This window comes from Choloepus didactylus, chromosome 2, assembly GCF_015220235.1.
Source record: "Choloepus didactylus isolate mChoDid1 chromosome 2, mChoDid1.pri, whole genome shotgun sequence".
NCBI classification, from domain to species: domain Eukaryota; kingdom Metazoa; phylum Chordata; class Mammalia; order Pilosa; family Megalonychidae; genus Choloepus; species Choloepus didactylus.
Window position 1 is genome coordinate 180,013,981 of NC_051308.1, and position 13,690 is coordinate 180,027,670.

Consider the following 13,690-nt stretch of genomic DNA (forward strand, 5'->3'; position numbering starts at 1 on the left):
AGAGAAGGAGCAAGTTCTGAAAGCAGCAAGAGAAAAGCAATTCACCACATACAAAGGAAACAGCATAAGACTACGTACTAATACTCAGAACCACCATGGAGGTGAGAAGGCAGTGGCATGACATATTTAAAATTCTGAGAGTGAAAAATTGCCAACCAAGAATTCTTTATCCAGCAAAGCTCTCTTTCAAATTTGAGGGAGAGGGAGAAACCAAGATGGTGGCTAGGAGAGACAGGGCAAAAAAACACCTCTGTGAAAAATACTAGATAAATCCAGAAAGTGACCCAAAACACCAGTTCCAGCGGTGCACCAGCTGGACATGGTCTGCTAAATCCACAGGGACCATGCACTTGGTGAAACCAGGAGTCTGCAATCTAAGATGAGTGAGTGAGCCTGCTGAATATCCAGCAGCCACGCTGCAGTGTGAGGAAATCAAGGGTTGGTGTTTGGAGGCAGACTAGTTCTTTTTAAAAAAACCCAGAAGCAGCTACAGATATAGCAGCAAGAACCACACAGTGAAGCGCAGCAGGAACGGGCTGTGCAAGCGCCTGAATATCTGGCATAGAAGATAACCTTTCACACATCTGCTGCTAACTGGCTTGGAGTGAGGAAGGCAGAGAGGAGCCAAGAGGGGAAAAAACCATGCCACTTGAATCCGTCTTCCTGGTGGGCTGGGAACGCTCCTGCCTGGCGCACGCACCACAGTCCAGAGCCATGCCAAAAACCCAGCCTGACAGGAAGACTTTCCAGCAACACACGCACACAAACAGTATCAGGTGTGGAAAACAGCCTTTCATGCACCCACAGCTAATTATCCCAGAGCTGGGAAGGCAGAGCTGCATGAAAAGGGGGGAAATTAACACACCCAATTCAGCCATCCTTACAGCAGGCTGGGCATGCGCCTACATGGCCTAGTGGCCAAGAACTTCCCTTGAGAGATGGCGTGCACTTGTGACGTAGCCTAACCTTCCCTCAGCAGAGGCCCTAAAAGGGCATGGCTTGGAAGAGGGACCCACTCAGAAATCCCAGGGACCATACGCCAATAACAAGGGCTTGTGGGTCAGCGGCAGAGACAATCTGTGGCGAGACTGAAATAAAGGTTTAGACTCTTGCAACAGCCTTAAATCTCCAGGAACACGTAGGAGGTTTGATTATTAAAGCTGCCCTGCCTCCCTAAACACTCAGACACACGCCCCATATTCAGGGCAGACAGCACCAACACACCCAAACTTGGTGCACCAATTCGACCCCACGAGAATCAGACCCTAACACACCACAAAGACAAAGTTGGGGAGAACTGATGTGATGGAAATAGATGACTTGCGAATGCCATCTGCTGGTTAGTTAGACAAAGTGTACACCACCAAGCTGTAGATCTGACAAATTAGAGATCAGTCTTTGAATAATTTTACATATCCTAAAAGAATCCTATCAAGTTAAGCAAATGCCAAGAGGCCAAAAACAACAGAAAATTTTAAAGCATATGAAAAAAACAGATGATATGGATACCCAAACCCAAACACCCAAATAAAAAGAACAGAGGAGACACAGTACTTGGAGCAATTAATCAAAGAACTAAAGATGAACAATGAGACCATGGCACAGGGTATAAAGGACATGAAGAAGAGCATGGCACAGGATATAAGGGACATGAAGGAGAACCTAGACGAGCATAAAGAAGAAATTGCAAGAGGAAATAAAAAAAATAGACGATCTTGTGGAAATAAAAGAAACTGCTGACCAAACTAAAAAGATTCTGAATACTCATAGTACAAGACTAGAGGAAGCTGAACAATGAATCAGTGACCTCAAGGACCAGAGAATGGAAAAATGAAAGAACAAAAGGAAGAATGGGAAAAAAATCAAAAATATCAAAATGGCTCTCAGGGATATGATAGATAAAATAAAACATCCAAATATAAGACCCATTGGTGACCCAGAAGGGGAAGAGACAGGTAAATGTCTAGAAAGAGTATTCAAAGAAATTGTTGGGGAAAACTTCCCAAACCTTCTACACAATATAAATACACAAAGCACAAATGCTCAGCAAACTCCAAATAGAATAAAACCAAATAAACTCACTCCAAGACATATTCTGATCACACTGTCAAATACTGAAGAGAAGGAGCAAGTTCTGAAAGCAGGAAGAGAAAAGCAGTTCACCACATACAAAGGAAACAGCATAAGACTAAGCAGTGACTACTCAGTGGCCACCATGGAGGCGAGAAGGCAGTGGCATGGCATATTTAAAATTCTGAGAGAGAAAATTTCCAACCAAGAATTCTTTATCCAGCAAAGCTCTCCTTCAAATTTGAGGGAGAGCTTAAATTTTTCACAAACAAACGCTGAGAGAATTTGCTAACAAGAGACCTACCCTACTTGAGATACTAAAGGGAGCCCTACCGACAGAGAAACAAAGAAAGGAGAGTGAGAGATGGAGAAAGGTTCAGTACTAAAGAGATTCAATAATGGTTCATTAAAGAACAGTAAGAGAGAGAGGGAAAAAATATACCTGACAAACATAAACCAAAGGATAGGATGGCTAATTCAAGAAATGCCTTCACAGTAATAACGTTGAATGTAAATGGATTAAACTCCCCAATTAAAAGATACAGATTGGCAGAATAGATCAAAAAATATGAACCATCAATATGTTGTATGCCAGGGACTCATCGTAGACACAGGGACAGAAAGAAACTGAAAGTGAAAGGATGGAAAAAATATTTCATGCAAGCTACGCCAAAAGAAAGCAGGAGTAGCAATATTAATCTCAGATAAAATAGACTTTAAATGTAAGGATATTATGAGAGACAAAGAAGGCCACTACATACTAATAAAAGGGGCAATTCAACAAGAAGAAATAACAACCATAAATGTTTATGTACCCAATCATGTGCCACAAAATACATGAGACAAACACTGGCAAAACTAAAGGAATCAATGGATGGTTCCACAATAATTGTGGGAGACTTAAACAAATCACTCTCTCCTACAGATAGATCAACCAGACAGAAGACCAATAAGGAAATTGATAACCTAAACAATCTGATAAATGAATTGGATTTAACAGACATAAATAGAACATTACATCCCAAATCACCAGGATACACATTCTTCTCTAGTGATCACATAACTTTCTCCAGAATAGACCATATGCTGGGACATAAAACAAGCCTCAATAAATTTAAAAAAAAATTGAAATTATTCAAAGCACATTCTCTGACCACAATGGAATACAATTAGAAGTCAATAACCATCAGAGACTTAGAAAATTCACAAACATCTGGAGGTTGAAAATGAAGGGGAGATGAAAACATTCCCACATAATCAACACCCGAGGGACTTCATCACCAGTAGATCAGTCCTATAAGAAATGCTAAAGGGAATTGCACAGTCTGAAAGGAAGGGACACTAAACCATTGACTGAAACCACATGAAGAAATAAAGACTTCCAGTAAAGATCACATGGTAAATATAAATACCAATACTACTATATTTTTGATTTGTAACTCCACTATTTACTTCCTATAGGATCTAAAATACATGAAGTATAATGATAAATCAGTGGTTTTGGACTCAACACAAAATATGAAATTTTTGACAAGAACTACATAAAGGTGGGGGAATGGAGGAGTATAAGAACACAGTTTATGTGTCCTATTGAAGTTAAGTTGCTATCAAAGAAAACAAGATTGTTATAGATTTAGGATGTTAAATTTAAGCCCTATGGTAAACACAAAGAAAGTATCAGAGAAAATGATCACAGAGATCAAAAGTAGAGTATGGGTTAAGAGAAGTGGGGAAAAGGGTAATAGGGAGTTAATAAGAAATGAGGGCAAGATGGTGGAGTGGTGAGGTGTACATTTTAGTTACTACTCCAGGGCAGTAGGTAGAAAGCCAGGAACTGCATGGACTGGAAACCACAGAGCAATTTGACTTTGGGCATACTTCGTACAACACTCATGAACACATGGACAGCTGAGATCAGTAAAATATGTAAGTTTTCATGGCCGGGGGGACACGTGCCCCTCCCTGCCAGGCTCAGTCCCGTGGGAGGAGGGGCCGTCAGCACTGGGAACAAGGAGGGAGAACTGCAGTTGCAGCTCTTATCAGAAACTCATTCTACTGATCCAAACTCCAAGCATAAACAGACTGAGACCAGACACCGAAGAATCCAGGAGCAGCCAGCCTGGCGGAGAGGAGACAGGGATAACAAAAACAGCAAGGAAAACCCAAAAATAAAAGCAGAGAATTTTTGGAGTTCTGGTGAACATGGAATGGGGAAGGACAGAGCTCAGGCAAAGTCAGGATCATATGCAAATCCAGAAGGTGAGTTTTTTGTCTGAAAAAAATGGTTTCTCTGCTCCCTGGATCCTTCCATAATGGCCCTAATCTCCTTGTCTCTTAGCATTTCAATAGCCCATTAGATCTGCAAGGAGGGACCTTCCCTTTTTTTTTTTTTTCATCTTTTTCTCTTTTTCTAAAACAATTACTCTAAGAAGCCCAATACAGAAAGCCTCAAAGATTTGCAATTTGGGCAAGTCAAGAGAAGAGCAGAACTAAGAGAGCTCTGAGACACAAGGCAGTAAGTCCAGTGGCTGAGAAAATTTGCTAAACAACACAACTTCCCAAGAAAAGGGGGGTGTCCCCTCACAGCCACCTTCCCAGTGGGCAGGGTACAGTCCTGCCAGGTGCCGGCTCCACAGCCCAGAACTGCCCCAGACAACCCAGTGTGACAGGAAGTGTTTCCAACAACACACACACACACCACAAAATCAGGCATGGACATTAGCTTTTCCCACATCCTCAGCTGGTTGTTCCAGAGTTGGGAAGGCAAAGCAGTGTGAATTAACACACCCCATTCAGCCATCCTTTCAGCAGACTGGGAAGGTCCCTACACAGCCCTTCAGGTCAGAACCGCCCTGGGGGAATGGCGCTCACCTGTGACATAGCACAGTCATCCCTCAACAGAAGACCTGGGGGTGCACAGCCTAGAAGAGGGTCCCACTCACAAGTCCCAGGGGTCATACACCAATACCAAGGACTTGTGGGTCAGCGGCAGAGACAAACTGTGGCAGGACTGAACTAAAAGATTAGACTATCGCAGCAGCTTTAAATCTCCAGGAACACCAGGGAGATTTGATTGTTAGAGCCACCCCCTCCCTGACCGCCCAGACACACTCCCATATACAGGGCGGGCAACACCAAGTACACACGCAAGTTTGGTACACCAATTGGACCTCACAAGACTCACACCCCAACTCACCACAAAGACAGTGGGAGAGAACTGGCTTGAGGGGAGTATGTGGCTCACGGATGCCACCTGCTGGTTAGTTAGAGAAAGTGTACTCCACAAAGCTGTGGATCTGACAAATTAGAGATAAGGGTATTAATCAGTATACAAATCCTAAAAGAACCCTATCAAGTTAAGCAAATCCCAAGAGGCCAAAAACAACAGAAAATTTTAAAGCATGAAAAAAACAGACGATATGGATAACCCAAACCTAAACACCCAAATCAAAAGATCAGAGGAGACACAGTACTTGGAGCAATTAATCAAAGAACTAAAGATGAACAACGAAACCATGGCACAGGATATAAAGGACATGAAGAAGAGCATGGCACAGGACATAAAGGACATGAAGAAGATCCTAGAAAAACAACAGAAAATTTTAAAGCATGAAAAAAACAGACGATATGGATAACCCAAACCTAAACACCCAAATCAAAAGATCAGAGGAGACACAGTACTTGGAGCAATTAATCAAAGAACTAAAGATGAACAACGAAACCATGGCACAGGATATAAAGGACATGAAGAAGAGCATGGCACAGGACATAAAGGACATGAAGAAGATCCTAGACGAGCCTAAAGAAGAAATTGCAAGAGGAAATAAAAAAATAGATGATCTTATGGAAATAAAAGAAACTGTTGACCAAATTAAAAAGATTCTGGATACTCATAGTACAAGAGTAGAGGAAGTTGAACAATGAATCAGTGACCTGGAAGATGACAGAATGGAAAATGAAAGAACAAAAGAAAAAATGGGGAAAAAATTGAAAAAATCAAAATGGACCTCAGGGATGTGATAGATAATATAAAATGTCCAAATATAAGATTCATTTGTGTTCCAGAAGGGGAAGAGAAGAGTCAAGGTCTAGGAAGAGTATTCAAAGAAATTGTTGGGGAAAACTTCCCAAATCTTCTGAACACCATAAATTCACAAATCATAAATGCCCAGTGAACTCCAAATAGAATAAATCCAAATAAACCCACTCTGAGACATATTCTGATCACACTGTCAGATATGGAAGAGAAGGAGCAAGTTCTGAAAGCAGCAAGAGAAAAGCAATTCACCACATACAAAGGAAACAACATAAGACTAAGCAGTGACTACTCAGCAGCCAACATGGAGGCAAGAAGGCAGTGGCATGACATATTTAAAATTCTGAGAACAAAAATTTCCAACCAAGAATTCTTTATCCATCAAAGCTCACCTTCAAATTTGAGGGAGAGCTTAAATTTTTCACAGACAAACAAATGCTGAGAAAATTTGCTAACAAGAGACCTGCCCTACTTGAGATACTAAAGGGAGCCCTACTGACAGGGAAACAAAGAAAGGAGAGCGAGAGATGGAGACAGGTTCAGTACTAAAGAAACTCGATACAAGTATGTTAAAGGACATTAATAGAGAGAGGGAAAAAAATATATCTGACAAACATAAACCAAAGGATAAGATGGCTGACTCAAGAAATGTCTTCACAGTAATAACATTAATGTAAATGGATTAAACTCTCCAACTAAAAGATATAGATTTGAAGAATGGATCAAAAAAAAAAAAATGAACCATTAATATGTTCCATACAAAAGACTGATATTAGACACAGGGGCACAAAGAAACTGAAAGTGAAAGGATGGAAAAAAATATTTCACGCAAGCTACAGCCAAAAGAATGCAGGAGTAGCAATATTACAGCCAATTTAAAATGGGCAAAAGATATGAAAAGACAGTTTTCTGAAGAGGAAATACAAATAGCCAAGAAACACATGAAAAAATGTTCAGCTTCACTAGCTATTAGAGAGATGCAAATTAAGACCACAGTGAGATACCATCTCACACAAATTAGAATGGCTGCCATTAAACAAACAGGAAACTACAAATGCTGGAGGGGATGTGGAGAAATTGGAACTCTTATTCATTGTTGGTGGGACTGTATAATGGTTCAGCCACTCTGGAAGTCAGTCTGGCACTTCCTTAGAAAACTAGATATAGAGTTACCCTTCGATCCAGCAATTGCACTTCTCGGTATATACCCGGAAGATCTGAAAGCAGTGACATGAACAGATATCTGCACACCAATGTTCGTAGCAGCATTATTCACAATTGCCAAGAGATAGAAACAACCCAAATGTCCTACAACAGACGAGCAGATAAATAAAATGTGGTATATACACACGATGGAATACTACGCGGCTGTAATAAAGAACGATGTCGTGAAACATATGACAACATGGATGAACCTTGAAGACATAATGCTGAGCGAAATAAGCCAGGCACAAAAAGAAAAATATTATATGCTACCACTAATGTGAGCATTGAAAAATGTAAAACAAATGGTTTATAATGTAGAATGTAGAGGAACTAGTGATAGAGAGCAATTAAGGAAGGGGGAATGATAACCCAATAAGAACAGATAAGCTATGGCAGGTAAATTTAACATTCTGGGAATGCCCAGGACTGACTATGGTCTGTTAATTTCTGATGCATATAGTAGGAACAAGTTCACAGAAATGTTGCTATATTAGGTTACTTTCTTGGGGTAGAGTAGGAACATGTTGGAAGTAAAGTAGCTATCTTTTGTTAGTTGTCTTTTTCTTACACCCTTGTTATGGTTTGTTGGAAATGTTTTTTTTATTGTATGTTTTTTACATTTCTTTTTTTGATATAATTGATTTTTTTAAAAAAAGAGTTAATTAAAAAAAACAGTGAAAAAAAATGCAGAGCCCACTTGAGGAGCTGGTGGAGAATGCACGGTTACTGGGCTTCCCCACCTCGATGGCTGCTGATGTGCTCACAGACATAGGGGACTGGTGGTTTGATGGGCTGAGCTCTCTACCACAGGACTTGCCCTTGGGAAGCCTGTTGCTGCAAAGAAGAGACTAGGCCTCTCTATAATTGTGCCTAAGAGCCTCCTCCCAAATGCCTCTTTGTTGCTCAGATGTGGTCCTCTCTCTCTAGCTAAGCCAACTTGGCAGATGAAATCACTGCCCTCCCCACTACATGGGATCTCACACCCAGGGGAGGGAATCCCCCTGGCAACGTGGAATATGACTCCCTGGGAGGAATCTAGACCAAGCATCATGGGATGGAGAACATCTTCTTGACCAAAAGGGGGATGTGAAAGGAAACGAAATAAGCTTCAGTGGCAGAGAGATTCCAAAATGAGCAGAGAGGTCAATCTGGTGGGCACTCCTATGCACAATATAGACAACCCTTTAGGTTCTAATAAATTGGAATAGCTAGCAGTAAATACCTGAAACTATCAAACTACAACCCAGAACCCATGAATCTTGAAGACAATTGTATAAAAATGTAGCAGAGAGGAGGCGGGGCAAGATGGCAGACTGGTGAGCTGTAAGTTTTAGTTACTCCTCCAGGAAAGTAGGTAAAAAGCCAGGAACTGCGTGGACTGGACACCACAGAGCAATCTGTCTTTGGGCATACTTCATACAACACTCATGAAAATGTCGAACTGCTGAGATCAGCGAAATCTGTAATTTTTGCGGCCAGGGGACCCGCGCCCCTCCCTGCCAGACTCAGTCCCATGGGAGGAGGGGCTGTCAGCTCCGGGAAGAAGAAGGGAGAACTGTAGTGGTAGCCCTTCTCGGAAACTCATTCTACTGATCATACTCCAACCATAGATAGACAGAGACCAGACACCAGAGAATCTGAGAGCTACCAGCCCAGCAGAGAGGAGACAGGCATAGAAAAAAAAAAAATAACACGAAAAGCTCCAAAATAAAAGTAGAGGATTTTTGGAGTTCTGGTGAACACAGAAAGGGGAAGGGCGGAGCTCAGGCCTTGAGGCGCATATGCAAATCCCGAAGAAAAGCTGATCTCTCTGCCCTGTGGACCTTTCCTTAATGGCCCTGGTTGCTTTGTCTATTAGCATTTCAATAACCCATTAGATCTCTGAGGAGGGCCCTTTTTTTTTTTTTTTTAATCCTTTTTTCTTTTTCTAAAACAATTACTCTAAGAAGCCCAATACACAAAGCTTCAAAGAATTGCAATTTGGGCACGTCAAGTCAAGAGCAGAACTAAGAGAGCTCTGAGACAAAAGGCAATAATCCAGTGGCTGAGAAAATTCACTAAACACCACAACTTCCCAAGAAAAGGGGGGTGTCCGCTCACAGCCACCATCCTGGTGGACAGGAAACACTCCTGCCCATCGCCAGCCCCATAGCCCAGAGCTGTCCCAGACAACCCAGTGTGACGGAAGTGCTTCAAATAACAGGCACACACCACAAAACTGGGCATGGACATTAGCCTTCCCTGCAACCTCAGCTGATAGTCCCAGAGCTGGGAAGGTGGAGCAGTGTGAATTAACAAAGCCCCATTCAGCCATCATTTCAGCAGACTGGGAGCCTCCCTACACAGCCCAGCAGCCCAGAACTGCCCTGGGGGGACGGCACTCACCTGTGACATAGCACAGTCATCCCTCAACAGAGGACCCGGGGTGCACAGCCTGGAAGAGGGGCCCACTTGCAAGTCTCAGGAGCCATACACCAATACCAAAGACTTGTGGGTCAGTGGCAGAGACAAACTGTGGCAGGACTGAACTGAAGGATTAGACTATTGCAGCAGCTTTAAAACTCTAGGATCATCAGGGAGATTTGATTGTTAGGGCCAACCCCCTTACCAACTGCCCAGAAACACGCCCCACATACAGGGCAGGCAACACCAACTACACACGCAAGCTTGGTACACCAATTGGGCCCCACAAGACTCACTCCCCCACTCACCAAAAAGGCTAAGCAGGAGAGAACTGGCTTGTGGAGAACAGGTGGCTCGTGGACGCCACCTGCTGGTTAGTTAGAGAAAGTGTACTCCACGAAACTGTAGATCTGATAAATTAGAGATAAGGACTTCAATAGGTCTACAAACCCTAAAAGAACCCTATCAAGTTCAGCAAATGCCACGAGGCCAAAAACAACAGAAAATTATAAAGCATATGAAAAAACCAGACGATATGGATAACCCAAGCCCAAGCACCCAAATCAAAAGACCAGAAGAGACACAGCACCTAGAGCAGCTACTCAAAGAACTAAAGATGAACAATGAGACCATAGTACGGGATATGAAGGAAATCAAGAAGACTCTAGAAGAGCATAAAGAAGACATTGCAAGACTAAATAAAAAAATGGATGATCTTATGGAAATTAAAGAAACTGTTGACCAAATTAAAAAGATTCTGGACACTCATAGTACAAGACTAGAGGAAGCTGAACAACGAATCAGTGACCTCGAAGATGACAGAATGGAAAATGAAAGCATAAAAGAAAGAATGGGGAAAAAAATTGAAAAAATCAAAATGGACCTCAGGGATATGATAGATAATATGAAACGTCCAAATATAAGACTCATTGGTGTCCCAGAAGGGGAAGAAAAGGGTAAACGTCTAGGAAGAGTATTCAAAGAAATTGTTGGGGAAAACTTCCCAAATCTTCAAAACAACATAAATACACAAATCATAAATGCTCAGCGAACTCCAAATAGAATAAATCCAAATAAACCCACTCCGAGACATATACTGATCACACTGTCAAACACAGAAGAGAAGGAGCAAGTTCTGAAAGCAGCAAGAGAAAAGCAATTCACCACATACAAAGGAAACAGCATAAGACTAAGTAGTGACTACTCAGCAGCCACCATGGAGGCAAGAAGGCAGTGGCACGATATATTTAAAATTCTGAGTGAGAAAAATTTCCAGCCAAGAATACTTTATCCAGCAAAGCTCTCCTTCAAATTTGAGGGAGAGCTTAAATTTTTCACAGACAAACAAATGCTGAGAGAATTTGCTAACAAGAGACCTGCCCTACTGGAGATACTAAAGGGAGCCCTACAGACAGAGAAACAAAGACAGGACAGAGAGACCTGGAGAAAGGTTCAGTACTAAAGAGATTCGGTATCGCTACAATAAAGGATATTAATAGAGAGAGGGAAAAATATGGCAAACGTAAACCAAAGGATAAGATGGCTGATTCAAGAAATGCCTTCACGGTTTTAATGTTGAATGTAAATGGATTAAACTCCCCAATTAAAATATATAGATTCGCAGAATGGATCAAAAAAAATGAACCATCAATATGTTGCATACAAGAGACTCATCTTAGACACAGGGACACAAAGAAACTGAAAGTGAAAGGATGGAAAAAAATATTTCATGCAAGCTACAGCCAAAAGAAAGCAGGTGTAGCAATATTAATCTCAGATAAAATAGACTTCAAATGCAGGGATGTTTTGAGAGACAAAGAAGGCCACTACATACTAATAAAAGGGGCAATTCAGCAAGAAGAAATATCAATCGTAAATGTCTATGCACCCAATCAAGGTGCCACAAAATACATGAGAGAAACACTGGCAAAACTAAAGGAAGCAATTGATGTTTCCACAATAATTGTGGGAGACTTCAACACATCACTCTCTCCTATAGATAGATCAACCAGACAGAAGACCAATAAGGAAATTGAAAACCCAAACAATCTGATAAATGAATTAGATTTAACAGACATATACAGGACATTACATCCCAAATCACCAGGATACACATACTTTTCTAGTGCTCACGGAACTTTCTCCAGAATAGATCATATGCTGGGACATAAAACAAGCCTCAATAAATTTAAAAAGATTGAAATTATTCAAAGCACATTCTCTGACCACAATGGAATACAATTAGAAGTCAATAACCATCAGAGACTTAGAAAATTCACAAATACCTGGAGGTTAAACAACACACTCCTAAACAATCAGTGGGTTAAAGAAGAAATAGCAAGAGAAATTGCTAAATATATAGAGACGAATGAAAATGAGAACACAACATACCAAAACCTATGGGATGCAGCAAAAGCAGTGCTAAGGGGGAAATTTATAGCACTAAACGCATATATTAAAAAGGAAGAAAGAGCCAAAATCAAAGAAATAATGGATCAACTGAAGAAGCTAGAAAATGAACAGCAAACCAATCCTAAACCAAGTAGAAGAAAAGAAATAACAAGGATTAAAGCAGAAATAAATGACATAGAGAACAAAAAAACAATAGAGAGGATAAATATCACCAAAAGTTGGTTCTTTGAGAAGATCAACAAGATTGACAAGCCCCTAGCTAGACTGACAAAATCAAAAAGAGAGAAGACCCATATAAACAAAATAATGAATGAAAAACGTGACATAACTGCAGATCCTGAAGAAATTAAAAAAATTATAAGAGGATATTATGAACAACTATACGGCAACAAACTGGATAATGTAGAAGAAATGGACAATTTCCTGGAAACATATGAACAACCTAGACTGACCAGAGAAGAAATAGAAGACCTCAACCAACCCATCACAAGCAAAGAGATCCAATCAGTCATCAAAAATCTTCCCACAAATAAATGCCCAGGGCCAGATGGCTTCACAGGGGAATTCTACCAAACTTTCCAGAAAGAACTGACACCAATCTTACTCAAACTCTTTCAAAACATTGAAGAAAATGGAACACTACCTAACTCATTTTATGAAGCTAACATCAATCTAATACCAAAACCAGGCAAAAATGCTACAAAAAAGGAAAACTACCGGCCAATCTCCCTAATGAATATAGATGCAAAAATCCTCAACAAAATACTTGCAAATCGAATCCAAAGACACATTAAAAAAATCATACACCATGACCAAGTGGGGTTCATTCCAGGCATGCAAGGATGGTTCAACATAAGAAAAAACAATCAATGTATTACAACACATTAAAAACTCGAAAGGGAAAAATCAATTGATCATCTCAATAGATGCTGAAAAAGCATTTGACAAAATCCAACATCCCTTTTTGATAAAAACACTTCAAAAGGTAGGAATTGAAGGAAACTTCCTCAACATGATAAAGAGCATACAGCCAGCATAGTACTCAATGGTGAGAGACTGAAAGCCTTCCCTCTAAGATCAGGAACAAGACAAGGATGCCCGCTGTCACCACTGTTATTCAACATTGTGCTGGAAGTGCTAGCCAGGGCAATCCGGCAAGACAAAGAAATAAAAGGCATCCAAATTGGAAAAGAAGAAGTAAAACTGTCATTGTTTGCAGATGATATGATCTTATATCTAGAAAACCCTGAGAAATCGACGATACACCTACTAGAGCTAATAAACAAATTTAGCAAAGTAGTGGGATACAAGGTTAATGCACATAAGTCAGTAATGTTTCTATATGCTAGAAATGAACAAACTGAAGAGACACTCAAGAAAAAGATACCATTTTCAATAGCAACTAAAAAAATCAAGTACCTAGGAATCAACTTAACCAAAGATGTAAAAGACCTATACAAAGAAAACTACATAACTCTACTAAAAGAAATAGAAGGGGACCTTAAAAGATGGAAAAATATTCCATGTTCATGGATAGGAAGGCTAAATGTCATTAAGATGTCA